The sequence below is a fragment of the Odocoileus virginianus genome, chromosome 21 (genome assembly GCF_023699985.2).
Source record: "Odocoileus virginianus isolate 20LAN1187 ecotype Illinois chromosome 21, Ovbor_1.2, whole genome shotgun sequence".
Taxonomy (NCBI): Eukaryota; Metazoa; Chordata; class Mammalia; order Artiodactyla; family Cervidae; genus Odocoileus; species Odocoileus virginianus.
The window spans coordinates 6626245-6643715 of NC_069694.1; the positions used below are offsets into that span (position 1 = coordinate 6626245).

General features: G+C 42.0%; 1 protein-coding gene across 10 annotated transcripts in view; it reads left to right on the plus strand.

Moving 5' to 3' along the window:
• The window catches only part of RBM47 (RNA binding motif protein 47), a 175437-nt gene that overhangs the window by 10262 nt on the left and 147704 nt on the right, over nucleotides 1-17471 (plus strand). Inside the window, exon 1 of one of the 10 annotated variants that reach the window (XM_070451984.1) lies at nucleotides 8009-8047. The exons of the other annotated variants lie outside the window; for them this stretch is intronic. The gene's annotated coding sequence lies outside the window, so the exon portion shown is untranslated. Of the gene's footprint in view, nucleotides 1-8008; nucleotides 8048-17471 lie in introns of those variants that run through there. 10 annotated transcript variants of the gene reach the window in all.

The following is a 17471-nucleotide window of genomic DNA, read 5'->3' on the forward strand; positions in this document are numbered from 1 at the left end:
TTCCCTCCCTCCGCACGGTTTTCCTTGGTTAAATAAAACTGCATTTCTTGGTGCCTGGAGGTGCAGCTTGCTCTGTGTGTCCTCCTGTTAGTTTTAGATCTATAACTCTGTAAAGGTCTTCCCTGCTGGCTGGTGGGATCCTGTGGCTACTGGGTTTGGGGGCCCTGGGTTTGGGTTTTTGTTGTTGTTGTGCCACGAGGCATGTGGGAGCTTAGTTTCTTGATCAGGGATTGAACCCATGTCCCCTGAATTGGAAGCTCAGAGTCTTATCTGCTGGATCACCAAGTTAAGTCCCTAGAAGTGGTCTTGAAGGTGAGTGTGCTCTCCAGGAAGGTTCTTTGCAGTTAAAAAACCGGAATTCCTTGGTGGTCTAGTGGTTAGGGGCCCGGTGCTTCTACTGCAGGAGGCCTGGGTTCCATCCCTAATCAGGGAACTAAGATTCCACAAGCTGCATGGCACAACCAAAAACAAACAAACAAAAAATAGTGTATAAATTCTGCTGAAGGTACGTGAAGATCGTGGATATAGTTATTTTTGACTGTTGTTGATCATGGCTTGTGGCTGATTTACAATTATCTGGATATTTTTCATTTCTGAGTTGATTTGGAAACTGTCATCATAATTGATAGTAAAATGGACAATTCAAGAACTTTTTAAAAACCCTGAGTATACTTAATAATCAGCTAATATTTCTAGTACTTTCTGCAAATCATTGTATTACTTATCACATGTACCGAATGGGACATTAAGAATGAGTAGCATGTAAATGTTCAGTCAGATCTGTGTTTAAGAATACACTGGGCCTCCCTGGTAGCTCAGGGGATAAAGAATCCGCCTGCAATGCAGGAGACCTGGGTTCGATCCCTGGGTTGGGAAGATCCCCTGGAGAAGGGAATGGCAACCCGCTCCAGTATTCTTGCCCATGGACAGAGGAGCCTGGCAGGTTACAGTCCATGGGGTCACAAAGAGTTGGACACGACTGAGCAACTTTTTTTTTTTTTTTTTAGAAAAAACAATATACTATGTAGGTGGAGCTAGTGGTAATTCTTTATGAATTAGAACAATTTATCAAAATATAGGCCTTGTTAATAGGTATACTTGAAAAAAAAAGATGACTATGGAATACTTGGCAGGCAGATTCTTTACCACTGAACCATCAGGGGAGCTGAATGTGGATTAAACGGGTTTAAAGCCGACTTTGAAAAAACCTATTTTCCTTATGTAGACACAGACTCAGCTGTTATTTATTGAGTAGCTGCTATGTGCCAGCTGCCAGGTACTAGGTGTGCAGCGGAGAAGAAAAATTCCCTGTTCTCCTGGGGCTTTCCTTAGGGGTGGAGATGGGATTCAGTGCTCTGAAGGAACCGAGAGGTTCTGGCAATAGAAGATGGGACTCTTGGGCGGAGTGGTCTGAGAAGGCTCCCCTGGGATGTGAGGTGGTGCTTCAGGTGTAGCATTTATGCAGATCCTAAGGCAGGAAGCAGCTGGGCATGCTGAAGGACTTAAAGGAGACCAGTGTTGCCCCAGTGCTGGGAGCAGGGAGCAGAGAGGCACAAGATAAGGTCTCGGGGGTAACTGGGTCTTAGAGCTTGCAGGCCCTTCGACCCCAGAACAGTTTGTTACCCCCATCCAGTGGAAAGCCTGAAAAAAGGACTTACTGGTTGAATAATAACTCTTAGGGAAAGACTGAATTGGAGGGAGGATGCCGTGGCAGACAAATAAGATTCCTTTCTGAAGGTGGCGGTGAGAGTGGAGGCGTGCTGGTCAGCCGTGTGCCATTTCTTCTTTGCGCTCTCCTGCCTGGGTTACAGACTCAGTTCAGCTGTGGTCAGGGTTTCGCCAGTGACTTGAAGAAATAGCCAGACTTAGTGATGGCCTGGATGTAGGGGTGAGGGAAGGAATGAGGATTCTAGCTAAAGTTACTGGGTTTGATGTGAGGGACTGAAGGAGAACGGTTTCAAGGGGAGCTGGGGAAACCAGGAGCTCAGTTTGGGGAATGTTTACTGAGATGCCTGTTAAACACCCCAAGGAAATGTTTCCCTTTTGTATCCAGCACTTCTAGCAAGAGTGAGAGGCATTTATTTTAGGCAGCTATTTTGGATTTCATTATTTCTTTTTATCACTGTGTCCAGATTAGCAAATATAGATAAAGTGTGTAACCTTTACATCACACATGGCTGAACAGTATTCTAACAAATGAGCCATCCTCAGTGTATGTGGTAATGTGGTATGTGGTAATGTGGGCATGGCTTAGGGTGGGTCAATGCTGAAAATCTTTAAGTATAGTTTCAGCCGTTAAGAATTGTCTAATTCAAATTAATCCTATACATATTTAATATTTCAGTGTTATAGGTTTGATATTTGCATTATATAGTTAGCACATTGATCTGCTGCTGCTGCTGTTACTGCTAAGTCGCTTCAGTTGTCTCCGACTCTGTCCGAACCTACGGACAGCAGCCCACCAGGCTCCTTTGTCCACGGGACAGGAATTCTCTAGGCAAGAATACTGGAGTGGGTTGCCATTTCCTCCTCCAATTGATGTGCTACTATATTATAAATATGTATATGAAAAGAGAGAAAGAAAGTGAAGTCGCTTAGTCGTGTCCGACTCTTTGCGACCTCATGGACTGTAGCCTACCAGGCTCCTCCATCCATGGGATTTTCCAGGCAAGAGTACTGGAGTGGTTGCCATTTCCTTCTCCAGAAATATGTATATGCTAAGAATTAAATATTATATTTAATATATTTAGTGTAGAAGATATGTTTAATATATATTGAATTTATATTAAATAGCTTATTTAATATTGAAAAGTTAGTGTAGATCATGCATGAACAAAGACTCATTCCATATTATAAAAGATGAAAATACTACAACATGAAGTACAGTTGATTTCCTTGTGAGGTACAACCACTTTTAGAGGCATGCAAATTCATGCTGTAAATATTGGCACATACAAATGGATCCATTTAGGACATGCAAATATATTTCTTGTCTCTTCCTTACCTAACTTGACGAAGGGTCTGTAACACTTCTGACTAGTAAGTGAGTGGAAACTGGAAGCCAGCACGGACACACTTTAAACTACATTGTGAAAGGCTGATTTGTATCTCTAACAAATCCTTTTTTTTTTTTTTTTACTTTTTTTAAAAAAATTTTTTATTAGTTGGAGGCTAATTACTTTACAATATTGCAGTGGTTTTTGCCATACATTGACATGAATCAGCCATGGATTTACATGTGTTCCCCATCCCGATCCCCCCTCCCCAAATCCATTTTTTGAGCTTCTGGAGCAAGTGCTTGGGAATCTGTTGACAAATAAGCCATGAGGCTTTGGAGCTTGGAGGGCTGGAAGCTATATCTGTATCACCCCTGCAAACACCCCTCCCCTACCAGTGGTTATTCTAAAAATAAGAAGATCGAGCTTATATTTCCAAATTTGTAGGAATGAAACACTATATTGTCTGAAGCAATAGAAAACTCTAGTCCAAAAAACTAATGTTTCAGAAAGTCATAAACCATTACATTTGGGTGGAGGTAGGAGAGGAGGTTACAATGGATAATGTTTTGCAATCACGGCTACAGAAACTGTCAACGGCTGCAGCTTTTCATTCTGGTTTGTCAACACCAGTGATGCCCATGAGGTGTGATAAAATTTATTGTTGCTTAATTGGGCCAAATGGTGTGGTTTTTGGTTTTGCATAAGATGGGTCACTGCTCAAAAGGATATGTAGTATCTGAAGATTTCACATTTATTTCTATTTTATTTTTAATAAGGAAAATACTTTGATGGCAAATTATGTCTGTGTGTACCTACAGTCATCAATGATAGAAAAGGAGAGTCTTGTGCCTGAGTAATTGCTTAATAGCTATCTGTAACTAAATATTTGAAGTTGAAAGTTAAAAGCAGAAAATAATAATGGCTAACAATAAGAGCTGACGTTAAGGAGTGCCTACTGTAATGCCAGGCTTGACTTTATTTAATCAGCAGAGTCAACTGTAAGAATCAGGTCCTACTATTATCCTTGTCTGGGCTCCCCTGGTGGCTCAGATGATAAAGAATCTGCCTGCAGTGCGGGAGATCTGGGTTCAATCCCTGGGTTGGGAAGATTCCCTGGAGGAGGGTGTGGCAACCCACTCCAATATTCTTGCCTGGAGAATCCCATGGACAGAGGAGCCTGTTAAGCTACAGTCCATGGGGTCACAAAGAGTTGCACATGACTGCATGAGTAAGCACACATACATTACCTCATCTAGCAGATATGGAAATGAAGGACTAACAGATCAAGCAGTTTGCTCAAGGTAAATAATGGTCAGGATGTAGATTCTCGTAAGGTTTCCTGAAGGAGGTTGGGTTTGGGAAAAATCCCTGGACCAGGACCAGTCTTCTTACCAAGATCTGCCCTTGGTTTAACAGACTGGGGACTTTTGATATGGCTTTCAACTTCCTTGCCTTTAAAATTGGATAGAAGGGAGGGGAGATTTGGGGCTAGACATGTTTTCACAGTCCCAAATTTCTCTTAAGTCTTTTTACTTTCATGGTTCAAATCTATAAAAGGTTGCTATTCATAGGATTTCTAAAGAGAAGGTCAAGATGGTGGGAGTAAATGAGGATGGGGGGTAGGAATGGTTTTGGAAGGGCAGTCCCCTGACGTTAAGTCACAGAAAGGAAACAGCTAAGTTATATGGCCTGTACAACAAACCTTACAAAGTTCTTACAGGCTTGATTCTCCATTTCTGAATCCCATTTGAGAGAGTGAATATTACTGATATATTTCCCTGGTAGCTCAGCTGGTAAAGAATCCACCTGCAATGCAGGAGACTCTGGTTCAATTTCTGGGCTGAGAAGATCTTCTGGAGAAGGGATACTACACCTGTATTCTTAGGCTCCTGGTGGCTCAGACGGTAAAGAATCCACTTGTAATGCGGGAGACCTGGGTTCAATCCCTGGGTTGGGAAGATCCTCTGGAGGAGGGCATGGCAGCCCATTCCAGTATTCTTGCCTGGAGAATCCCCATGGACAGAGGAGCCTGGCGGGCTGCAGTCCCTGGGGTCACAAAGAGTCAGACACAACTGAGCGACTAAGTGTGCAAGGTGGTTCTAGACCAGTGGTTCTCCGTTGCAGGAGATTGTTGTCCAGGGGACATTCGGCAAATGTTTGGATCCATTATTGGTTGTCACAGTCTGGGAGGGGTGGAACGATACTGGCATCTCTGGAAGAGGCCAAGGATGCTTCTAAACATCCCGAAGTGCACAGGAGAGCCCCTTACAATGAAGAATTATCTGACCCAGAAGTCAGTAGTGCCAGGATTTGGAAACCCTGTTCTAGGTGAGTCTTTGCTCTCCACAACCACTACAGTCTGTGCAACAAATAGTGTTCTCACCTTTATTATTTTTTTTAATTTATTTATTCATATTTATGGCTATGCTGGGTCTGTGTTGCTGTGCACAGGCTTTCTCCAGCTATGGCTGGTGAGGGCTGCTCTAGTTGCTGTGTGCTGGGCTGTCCATGAGGTAGCCTCTTGCTGCCGAGCACGGCTCTAGGCGCCCAGGCTTCAGTAGTTGTGGCTCTCCAGCTCAGTGGCATGGTGCCAGCAGGTGTGGTGCGTGAGGCGCCTCGAGGCACGTGGGATTCTCTGACCAGGGATCAAACCTGTGTCCCCTGTATTGGCAGGCGGGTTTTTTACCGTTGAACCACCAGTGAAGTTCCTTCATGTATTTTTGTTGACATTTTCCTCTGAAGAAACTTTTTGGTCAGTATGTGATGTCCTGTAGATTTAGGGGAAAAGGATAAATGCATTTAGGTTTACAGTTGTTCCTGGCCAAAGGAAGCTTAGTTTTTAAACTAGTTTCCATAAGAAATGAATTACAATCAAAGAACACCTTTTTCTGTTATGCTGGGTCAGGTCATTTAAGGTCCCCAAAGCTCTACAAATACCCTGTTAGATCAGGGCCTTTGTTCCTGCCTCTAGCAGAGTTCCTAAGATATATTTTGTATAGTGTAATTTGTGAATTTCTAGTTACACTCTTTGAATGTCACATTCAAACCCTGGATACCATTATCCAACACTCCACACATTATGGATTCATGATCAGTGAATTCTCTCAAATTCCAGGGACCTTATCTCCATCCATTTCCCTCCTTTTACCCTTAAGATCAACTGGCTCAACCATTCCCTTCTCCAAGGGATCTTCCTGACCCAGGGATCAAACCTAGGTCTCCTGTATCGCAGGCAGATTCCTTACCGTCTGAGCCACCAGGGAAGCCCCTACAATTTACTATGTCATGTTAAAGAAGTGCTTACTTTTCTTCCCTCTGAAGCTAACTTTCAGGCTTCTCAAGGTAGCGGATTTACCTGCACATGGCTCTCTTGATCCTTCATGCTTTGAAATGAGTCTTTTTCTTTTTCAGTCTTCATCTTTCTGTTCTGAAGAGGCTTGTGTCCTATCAGTTCAGTTCAGTTCAGTTCAGTCACTCAGTTGTGTCCGACTCTTTGCGACCCCGCGGACTGCAGCACACCAGGCCTCCTCCATCACCAACTCCTGGAGTTTACTCAAACTCGTGTCCATTGAGTCGGTGATGCCATCCAACCATCTCATCCTCTGTCATCCTCTTCTCCTCCCACCTTCAATCTTTCCCAGCATCAGGGTCCTTTCAAATGAGTTAGTTCTTCGCATCAGGTAGCCAAAATATTGGAGTTTCAGCTTCAGCATCAGTCCTTCCAATGAATATTCAGGATTGATTTCCTTTAGGATGGACTGGTTGGATCTCCTTGCAGTCCAAGGAACTCTCTAGAGTCTTCTCCAACACCACAGTTCAAAAGCATCAATTCTTCGGTGCTCAGCTTTCTTTATAAAAAGTCCAACTCTCACATCCATACATGATCACTGGAAAACCCACAGCTTTGACTAGACAGACCTTTGTTGGTAAAGTAATGTCTCTGCTTTTTAATATGCTGTCTAGGTTGGTCATAAATTTTCTTCCAAGGAACAAGCGTCTTTTAATTTCATGGCTGCAGTCACCATCTACAGTGATTTTGGAGCCCCAACAAATAAAGTCTCTCACTGTTTCCATTGTTTCGCCATCTATTTGCCATGATATGATGGGACTGGATGCCATGATCTTAGTTTTCTGAATGCTTGATTATTTTCATTGCTCCTCTCGTGGCCCTGGAGATGCAGATGTATACATCTATGATATTTTTCTTATGATGGAAAGTTGTCCCAGTTAACCTAAGATGATCTGCAGTTTTGCCCAAGAATCAAATAATACTTTCAAGTTTGCTTCCAAAACTCTTCTTCAAAATTCTATGTGATTTATTGGACTTCCTGGTAGTGATAACTTCAGCCATTTATTCACGGAGTAAAAGGTTCTATGTCAGGCATTAGAGATACAAAATGGATAAGAAATCCTCTCAGTACTCTTGGTTCTTTTATTGTTAGTCATTTGGTTGTGCTGGATCTTAGTTGCTGCATTTGGGAACTTCAGTCTTCATTGTGGTGTGCAGGATCTTTTAGCTGTAGTATGTGGGATCTAGGTCCCTGACCAGGGATCGAACCTGGTTCCCCCACTTTTGTGATAGAGGTATTTATTTATTCATCCATTGATTCACTGAAAACCATTTATTTTGTCTACATTTATTGCGTCTATTACATTTGTGTCACGTACATTTATCTTCTAGAAATAAAAACAGATATGATTTAAAGGAGCTTGTAGGCTAGCACAGACAGACTGACAACATTAAAAATGAGTGCTGTGAAATCTTCTAGATGCTGTTAGGGATCAGTAGCATCAGTTTAACCTGAGGAGGCGTATTCGGGGAAGAGGGACCCTTAGGAAACTCCTCATAAAGATGAGACCTTTAATATACTTAACCTTTACATAGCATGTGTTAAGTGCCTGGTCCTATCCTAAGCACTTTACAAAGATGAACTCGTTTAATTCTTATAAAAACACTCTGAGGTACATAGAATTATTATCTCCATTTTACAGCCTGGAAGACTGAGCTTCAGAGAGATCCAGTAACATGGCTCGGGTTACATTGCTTGGTAAGGGCAGAACCAGATCTCAAAGCCAGGCAGTTTGGCTCTGGGATTAGCTGTGATTCCTTTGTTTGGTTTTAGTTTATTAATTTTTAACTGAAGAATAATTGCTTTACAGTATTGTGTTGGTATATGCCCTACTTCAGCATGAATCAGCCGTAGGTATATATATGCCCCTTCCCTCTTGAACCTCCCTCCCGCTTCCCACCCCATCCCACCTCTCTAGGTGGGTATGATTCTTGAGTCTTGAAAGAGACTCAGAGATATGAAAAACAGGTCGTTGCCAGTTAGAGGGGGAATCCCTAACCCCAGAAAGAGATGAGGTGGGAAGAAACTTTAGAAATAGAACTTGATCTCATAGGCAGAACATGTAATTTATAGAAAGTAAATAAAAAAGAAGGAAAAATCCCCTGGGTTCCTACTTGTAAAATTTTTTATAACTTTGAGTAATGTGCTTGTGTTTTTTACATACTTATCCTTGAACCATAAATGAAAATCTGTATTACTTTCCTTCATGTTAGCTCACTTAATCCTTGCACTGTCCCTGAAATATTCGGGGTCTCCATCCTACAGAGGTGGACACTGAGGCTCACAGGGAACCCACAGTCTCACTCAGCCCTTCTAAATTGATGTTCTGATTTTTTTTTTTTTTTCTATTTCACACCTACCTTCCGAAACAAAGGTGGTTATAAGAAGAGGTATGGAAATGTATACAAACACTGCAGATAACTCACGTGTTTCATGTAATCTTATTTTTCCAAACCAGCGATGACAGCAGGATTAGCAGACTAACTCTAAGGAATGTTCACGTAAGACACACTACTTCATTCACCAGTGCCCTGCTTGCAGGATTTCTGCTACTTGTATTTACTTCATAACATGCATTCACACAGAGTGTGGCTTCCTTGCCAGGATCTTAAGAATTGTACCTGCTTTACTAACAACGGCTGTGGCAGGTTAGTGATTATCAGAGCAGAGATTGTCATTGCTCCAACAATCTCTAAGTTCAGGATTTGCATGTTTGCTGGGCACAAACAAGCCTAGTTGACAGGAGAGAAAAAGAAATCCAAGTCTAAGCTTGTTTCAATCTTGATGGCAAAAGAAAGGGCTTTTTATGCTGTTTTGTACACAGTCTTAATACTCAACAGCGTTTGGGCCCTCGCGTGGGGGCATAAGATCTTAGGTCACTGGATTGGTACTTCAGAGCCTGGACACTTGGGGACATTAAGTATTCTCCGAGTCTGCTCTTCCCACAAATGGTAAGGTTCTACTTACTCTATCAGTGGGCATGGACTGGAGCAACTAGTGGGTACTGGTCATTCTGATAAATTCTGAGGAATTGTAGATGAACCACCTACCCTACCTGCCTTTCAGGCTGCTGACACTCCAGTGGGGAAGCTGACGTCTCCTGGTTCAGTTCAGTCGCTCAGTTGTGTCTGACTCTGCAACCCCATGGATTGCAGCACCCCAGGCCTCCCTGTCCATCACCAACTCCCGGAGTCTGCTCAAACTCATGTCCATTGAGTTGGTGATGCCATCTAACCATCTCATCCTCTGTGGTCCTCTTCTCCTTCTGCCTTCAGTCTTTCCCAGCGTCAAGGTCTTTTCCAAGACCTCTCCCAACTTACTATAATATAACAGGGCACACGTTCTGGACAAGAGCCCCAGAGGAGGGGGTGCTCAGGAAGGAACAGGGTCTTTTACCTGGATTTTTTAAAAAAATATATTTTCTTTTTATTTATTTATTTGGCTGCACCAGGTCTTAGCTGCAGCAGGTGGGATCTTTAGTTGTAGCATGCAAACTCCCAGTTGTGGCATATGGGATCTAGTTCCCCAATCGTGGATGGAACCCAGGCCCCAGGAATCTTAGCCACTGGACCACCAGGCAGATACCTTAGCCAAATTTTTTTTTTCCATTTATTTTTATTAGTTGGAGGCTAATTACTTTACATTTAGCCAAATTTTGTAGTTGTTTTTGGAGATATGATTCACATACCATAATGTCACCGTTTTTTTTTAAACACAGACCGTTTTAAAAGTCTATTGAATTTGTCACAACATTGCTTTTTTAAAAAATATATTTTGGTTTTTTGGCCATGAAGCATTGTAAAATCTTAGCTCCCCACCCAGGATCAAACCTATACCCCCTGTACTGGAAAGCAAAGTCTCTACTGCTGGACCACCAGGGAAGTCCCTAAATGTCACCATTTTTAAAGTGTTAGATTCAGTGGTTTTTAGTATATTTCAAAGTTGTGCAATCCAAAGAACTAAAGAGCCTCTTGATGAAAGTGAAAGAGGAGAGTGAAAAAGTTGGCTTAAAGCTCAACATTTAGAAAACTAAGATCATGGCATCCGGTCCCATCACTTCATGGCAAATAGGTGGGGAAACAATGGCTGACTTTATTTTTCTGGGCTCCAAAATCACTGCAGATGGTGATTGCAGCCATGAAATTAAAAGACGCTTACTCCTTGGAAGGAAAGTTATGACCAACCTAGACAGTGTATTAAAAAGCAGAGACATTACTTTGTCAACAAAGGTCCATCTAGTCAAGGCTATGGTTTTTCCAGTAGTCATGTATGGATGTGAGAGTTGGAGTATAAAGAAAGCTGAGCGCCGAAGAATTGATGCTTTTGAACTGTGGTGTTGGAGAAGACTCTTGAGAGTCCCTTGGACTGCAAGGAGATCCAACCAGTCCATCCTAAAGGAGGTCAGTCCTGGGTGTTCACTTCTGATGCTGAAACTGAAACTCCAATACTTTGGCCACCTCATGCGAAGAGCTGACTCATTTGAAAAGACCCTGATGCTGGGAAAGATTGAGGGCAGGAGGAGACGGGGACGACAGAGGATAAGATGGCTGGATGGCATCACAGACTCGATGGACATGGGTTTGGGTAAACTCCGGGAGTTGGTGATGGACTGGGAGGCCTGGCATGCTGCGCTTGATGGTGTCGCAAAGAGTCGGACACGACTGAATGACTGAACTGAACTGAACTGTGCAATCTAATCCCACCATCTAATTCGAGAACATTCTCATTATCCTAAAAAGAAATGCTGTGCCTCTCAAGTAGTCACTCCTCGTTTCCCTTTCCCCTACACACTGTCAACCACTAATCTACTTTCTGTCTCCATGTATTTGCCTCTTCTGGACATTTCATATAAAGAGAATCATATAATACGTGGCCTTTGTGTCTGGCTTGTTTCACTTAGCCTGTATGTTTTCAAGGTTCATCTATGTTGTAGCATATATCGATATTTCATTCCTTTTTATAACTTAAACTATTCCATTGTATGGATATACTATATTTTGTTTAACCATTCATCAGTTGATGGACATTTGGTTTCACCTGGAGTTTGAATAAATGAACAAGTGTTTGCAAGGCATAGAAAGGAGGGTGTATTTTATGGTAGATAAAACCCATCATATAAATTAGCACATATGTATGTGCTATAGTACCTGTTGAATGCCAGGCACATTTCACATCCTCATTACAACCCAGCGAGGTGGCAAATAAAGCAGAAAGACAATTTGCCCAAGTTACCAGCCTGCTACCAGCCAGGTTACCAGATGGAGAGCCGGGGACCAAATCCAGACTGTCAGGCTTTGGAGTTCACTGCTCAAACACCTAGATATGCTGTGAAGCCAGGGTTGTGGGATGAGACAAGCCTGTTCTGAAGAACTGTCTATGGCAAGAGGGATGCAGGAGAGTGTGATAAATGAGGCCAGAGACTGAGTACTCTGTACTCAACAATTGTCTTTGTGAAAGACACATCTGACTGCATCATTCCCCTATTTTAAAACTGCCCCTAGTTCTCCATCTTTCTATGTTAGTTTCCCAATGCCAGTCATTTCTTACTGCCTTTATAATTTTTCCCCTATGTTTTACCTATATAAGTTTAATTTTTTCTTTGAATCAACTCAATTTTGTTTTGCTTATGCACATTTAAAGTGGAACTTTATCTCCCTACATTAACCAGAAAACTAGTATTTTTCTAATGCACGTTAAATTCACCAGACCATTAAATTGAAGTGCCTTCACTTATTACCACCTAAAAGCAGCTTGCACACCAATAGGATGTGTCATATTTATTGAGAAATTGAGGCTAGCGGGGTAAGCTTTGGACAGCGTACGGGCCCTTCAAAACCCCGCTCCAGTCCATGCTCCAGCCCTATATGTGGCTTGTCACAACAGTACCCCATGGAGTTGTCACATCAGACATGCTTCCCTTCTCCTTGGATTCATGCTTTTTCATTACAATATGTTGTTCTTTTGACTGTCTTTCCTTTTCTCTCTCCATTCTTTCTTATCACCAGCTCATAAAATTCCTCCTTTCTCAAGTCTTCTCAGATTCTCTGGGTTCTCCAGGACTTGGCTCTAGAATGCCTTACTTTGCTGTTACTTTTTTAGCGTGCCCCTGTCAGATTCGAGGTGCCTCAAGGCTGGGAACTTGTCGAATCAGTAGATGATTGGTGAGGGCCAAGGAGGAAAGACCTTGATTGTGACAGTGTTATGAATGACATTTCCAAATCATAGAATGTTTTGAAATAAACATGATTGATTCTGTTTTTAACAAAACTAAGTGGGGTTTGTTGTATGAGATCAAATGGAAGAGTAAGATCCTGGAAGCAGGGAGAGGAGATATCAAATAAGCACCGATTAAAATGCCAGGTGCCTAAAAGAGGACCCACTAAACCTTAAAGTATACATACTTTATGAGCCAGCAGTTTCACTCCCAGGTATGTTCCCAACAGAAGTCTGTTACATATGTTCACCAAAAGGTAAGTTTCACAATGCCCTTAGAAGCATCATTAAAAATATCCCCAAACTGGAAGCAACCCAGATATCCATCAATAGTGGAATGAATTTAACAGCTATGATACATTCATTCAATAGAATCCTATATACAATGAGAATGAACAACTGTTACTGCATGTAAAAATGTGTTCACAGTTCACAAACCTAATTTTTAGTGAAAGAAGCCTGGCTTAATAAAATACATGAGTCCCTTTTACCTAAAATTCAAAAAGAGACAAATCTGTGGAATTAGAAGTCAGGATAGCTGTCAACCTTGGCTGGATGATGACTAGAAGGGAATCTATAGGGTGCTGGTGACACGTGTGTTCGGTTTGTGAAATTCATTGAGAAATACTCTTTTAGTCTGTGCCTTTTCTGTACATGTGAAATGCTTCAGTGAAGTTTCTATTTTAAAAAATACGAAGAAAATAAAAGCAATTAACAGAAAGGATTTTTAATTTTTAAAATAATTTTGTTTTCGGCTGTGCTGGGTTTTCGGTGCGCGGGCTTTTCTCTAGTTGCGGAGAGTGGGGACAACTCCTCGTTTCAGCGTGCGGGCTTATTGCAGTGGCCTCTCCTGGGGCACAGGCTCTGCCACGCGGGCCTCAGTAGCCGCAGCGTGGGGGCTCAGTAGTTCTGTTTCCGGGCCCTAGAGCCCAGGCTCAGTAGTTGTGGCGCACTGGCTTAGCTGCTCTGAGGCATGTGGGATCTTCCCCGGCCAGGGATCGAACTTGTGTCTCCTGCATTGGCAGGCTGATTCTTTATCACTGAGCCACCAAGGAAGCCCCCAAAAAGAGTTTTTTAAATTAAAACATCTTGTTCCAGAAAGAAAGAAACAGCAAACTATGAAAACTAAGAAGAGAAACTAATGGTGAATCTAAGATCCTGAGCTGCTTCTCTGAGTTTTCATTTGGCTTCATTGTCTTGGAATTTATTATCTGCCATGATTTTGCTGTAAAAGTAGAAACTACTAAGAAAAAGGCATTTTGTTTTACAACCTATGAACCATATGGAGTCATTATTCTGTTTCATCTTTAGAACATCTCTATGAGGGTTCATTATTATCCCCATTCTCCAGATGAGGAAGCTGAGGCCCAGAGAGATTTCTTAATGTGCCCTAGGTCACAGGACTAGTAAGTGCCTGAACTGAAACTGTTCCTCCTGTCCATGACTCAGGGCCATCTGGGAATGGCAGTTTTACTTGCACTTTGAGTCTCCAGGAACAGAGGAAGCTGGGAGGGGGAATGGTGTGCCATCTACATGATAAATCCACAATGGAGCTTTGTAACGCTTTGTGTCAAGTCAACCAACAAGTAAAGCAAAACTTTCTTGACACGTGAGTTAAATTAATTGTTCTTTTCTGCCTAAATAATTAAGGGCTTGTGTACAAATTAAAGGACCTCAAGTTAATAGAAAGAGAATGCCATTGACTTGATTGAGTTGTAATTGAAAATGTTTTTGGCTGCTTCCAGTTAGCTTTCAGCAAGCAAATTGTCCATGGGTGGACATCTAGCATTTTTCAGCTGGACAGGACCACAGGGGCTTTCTGGTTCGACATTCCGTCCAGTGTAGGAATGCTTTTGCATCATCGGTGATAATCATGCTCTGATAACACGTGCGCTAGGACCAGGTGCTCATTACAGCTGCCAGAGTTGCTGTTGTTAATATTTCTGTTTTACCGATAAGCAAGTGGACTTTGAGAGGTTAAGCATCTTGCTCTAGAACACACAGGTAATTATAGCCAAACAGATCCAGACACAGGTCTTTCTGACTCCAAACTTGCAGGGTTTTGTCGCTGTGCTTCCTGTTTCCGTCTTGGCATTGAATTCTTAGAGTGGTGGGTGCATCATCATGATACCTCATCCATGAGACACTTAAGGCTAGGAATGGAGAGCCCTACTAGGAAACCCTTATATTTAGCTGCAATCTTTCTTCTCTATGCAGGAATGGAAAACTGAAAATGATGTAATAGGATAAGAGAATAAATTAGCCTAATTATAAAAAACCTTTTGATTTATAGCCTGTTTATAAAAACTTTCATCTATATAGGGCCTAGTTTTGTTCTCAAGAGTAATACTGCTTAAGATTCCTTGTTGTGGGTGAAAAACACCTCTCCAGAATTTTTTTTTTTATTTTTAGTTAATCAATTAATTACTTTTTACCACACTGTGCAGCTTGTGGAATCTTAGTTCCCTGACCAGTGATCAAACCTGAGCCTTGGGCAGTGAAAGTACAGAGTCCTAACCACTGGACCACCAGAGAATTTGCTCTCCAGAAATTTTAAGTGAGGGGTTACATCAGTCTGTACTTTTCAGAGTGATGCGAGGGCTTCAATTATCTCTTTTTTTAAATTAAAAAAATTTATTGAAGGATAATTATAGTACTGAGTTGGTTTCTGCCATACGTCAGTGTGGATCAGCCGTAGGCCCAGTTATCTCTTGGTGTACATTAAATTGCTCTGATTTCCTAGTAGGTAAGTAACACCAGTGAGTACCAGTCATCTCTCATGATTCGGGCATTGCTCAGCAGGGAGGTTCTTTGTGTGGATATATGCATCAAAAGGGACCTGTTGGTCCTTTGATCAGGTTGATCGAGTTGATCAAGTTGTGGCTTGTCTGGTCCAAGAATCCAAGCTGGCCTCTCTCACATGTCTGGCACCTTGGCAGGGATAATCTCAAACCTCTTCACAAGATCTCTCCTACAGGGTAGTTGAACTTCTTCATGTCAGCCAGGCCCTCCAAGGGTGAATGTGCCCAGAGAGGCCATGAGAGCCCCCAGTCTCTGCAGACCTGGGCCTGGAAGCTGGCACAGGATCACCTTCAGGTCCAAGCAGGCCCAGAGCCCACCCAAGTTCAAGTGGAGGGAGACACACTCCACCGTTCAGCGGGGGGAGTGTGACAGAGGCTCTGCCGTAATTTTTAATCTTCTGTACTAAGGATCAGCCTAACTTAATCCCCATATTCCTGGCTTGGAGGTGGTACTTCCTGTTTGGGTTCTAAAGTCCTCCTGCTGAACTTACTGCTTTCTCTTTTGCGGGGGTATCTGAACTCTGGGAATATCTTTTTCTAATAATGATTTTAGTTATAGAGCACAATCTTTATCAGTTCTAATTATTTGCTGAAGTTAAAGATGATGAACTCATTGGTATCAGAGCTCTATAAGGATAGATTCTCCTTCTGACTGACAGACAGAAGACACGCTGATATAATACATTTGCAGGTGAAGCACATATGAGTAGCGAACAGAAGGATGCTGGAGACTGGGTAGAAGACGAATATAGAAACCCTAAATCAAAGGGTTTCTAGAAATAGTTTAGTTTATTGCCTTATCCTATCACATCATTTTCAGCTTTTCATTCCTGCAGAGTATTTGTGATGTTTTGATTCTTTAAAACAGCATTTTAAAAGTTCTGTAATTTTGGTCAATGATACTTGTTTTCCAGTATAAATGGAGGCAAAATTCAATGGTTATTCTGCTGCTTATATTAGTAGAAGGAGTTAATTGAAATTATTTCTAATCTTTTGATCCCTGTCACACTACTCTGCTATGCAATAATACACAAAAGAATTTTCAGAAAGCAACTGTTGGACACCTAGCATAGCTCCCTGCCTTAAAAATGTGCCATTTTGTGAAGTTGTATAAGGTGCTGTTTTAGAAAACAGAAGGTGCTTTAGGCAGAAGTAAAATCAAGATGCTTTGGATAAGAGATGTGAATCCGTTGTTGCCAGGTACCTAGTTCTTTGTGCTTAAGATCCTGAGGAAAATCTCATATAGCAGTTCAAAAATTGAAAAAAGTTTCTCGTGGGTAAATGTTGTTTTTATTTGTTACTGATGTAGTCATTAGTGCACATAGAAATGAACTGGAGCACACTCATTTTATGTGCCTTCGCTTTTACTTCTATTGAAGTATTTCAGACCTACTGAAAAGTACAAGGAATGATGCTTTCCCAAATAGCCCTGTGTCCACAGGCCAACATAAGGAATAAAACATGAGGGAACGGAAAGCCCTTGCAAACTGCACCCAATCCCAATCCCCTTCCTCCCTTCACAGGAGGGGTCTCACCCAAAATGTAGGGATTATCACCGCCTGGCATGGCTTCTTGCCTTTGCTATAATACATATGGTATAAAGCTGTATATAACCTGTTGGCTTACTTACTGGCTGGGGGCAAAAAGTCAAAAGAAGAGTACTCTTTTGTGACACCTGCAAATCATATGAAGTTTAAATTTCAGTTCCATAAATAAAGTTTTATTGGCACACAGTGTTAAGACATACTGTCCCTGGTTGCTTTTGTGCAACTTGGCAGCCCTGAGTAGCTGAAACGGAAACTGTATGGCCTGCAGTGCCTAAAATATTTACGATTTGATCCTTGCAAAAAAAAATATATGCCGACCCCTTGTCCAGCACACACACACAAATAAACACAGAGTACAAAATTTGGCTAGAGAAAGATTGATATGAAGGTCTGTGTGCCTTGGCTGGGAGCAGGCTGAAGTGGACAAAAAGCTTTTTTTTGAAAAAAAAAAAAAAAAAACCTTATTTGCACCGGGTTTTAGTTGCAGCTTGTGGAATCCAGTTCCCTGACCAGGGCACCCTCTTAGCCCCTGGATTGCCAGGGAATTCCCTCTCTGGTTTC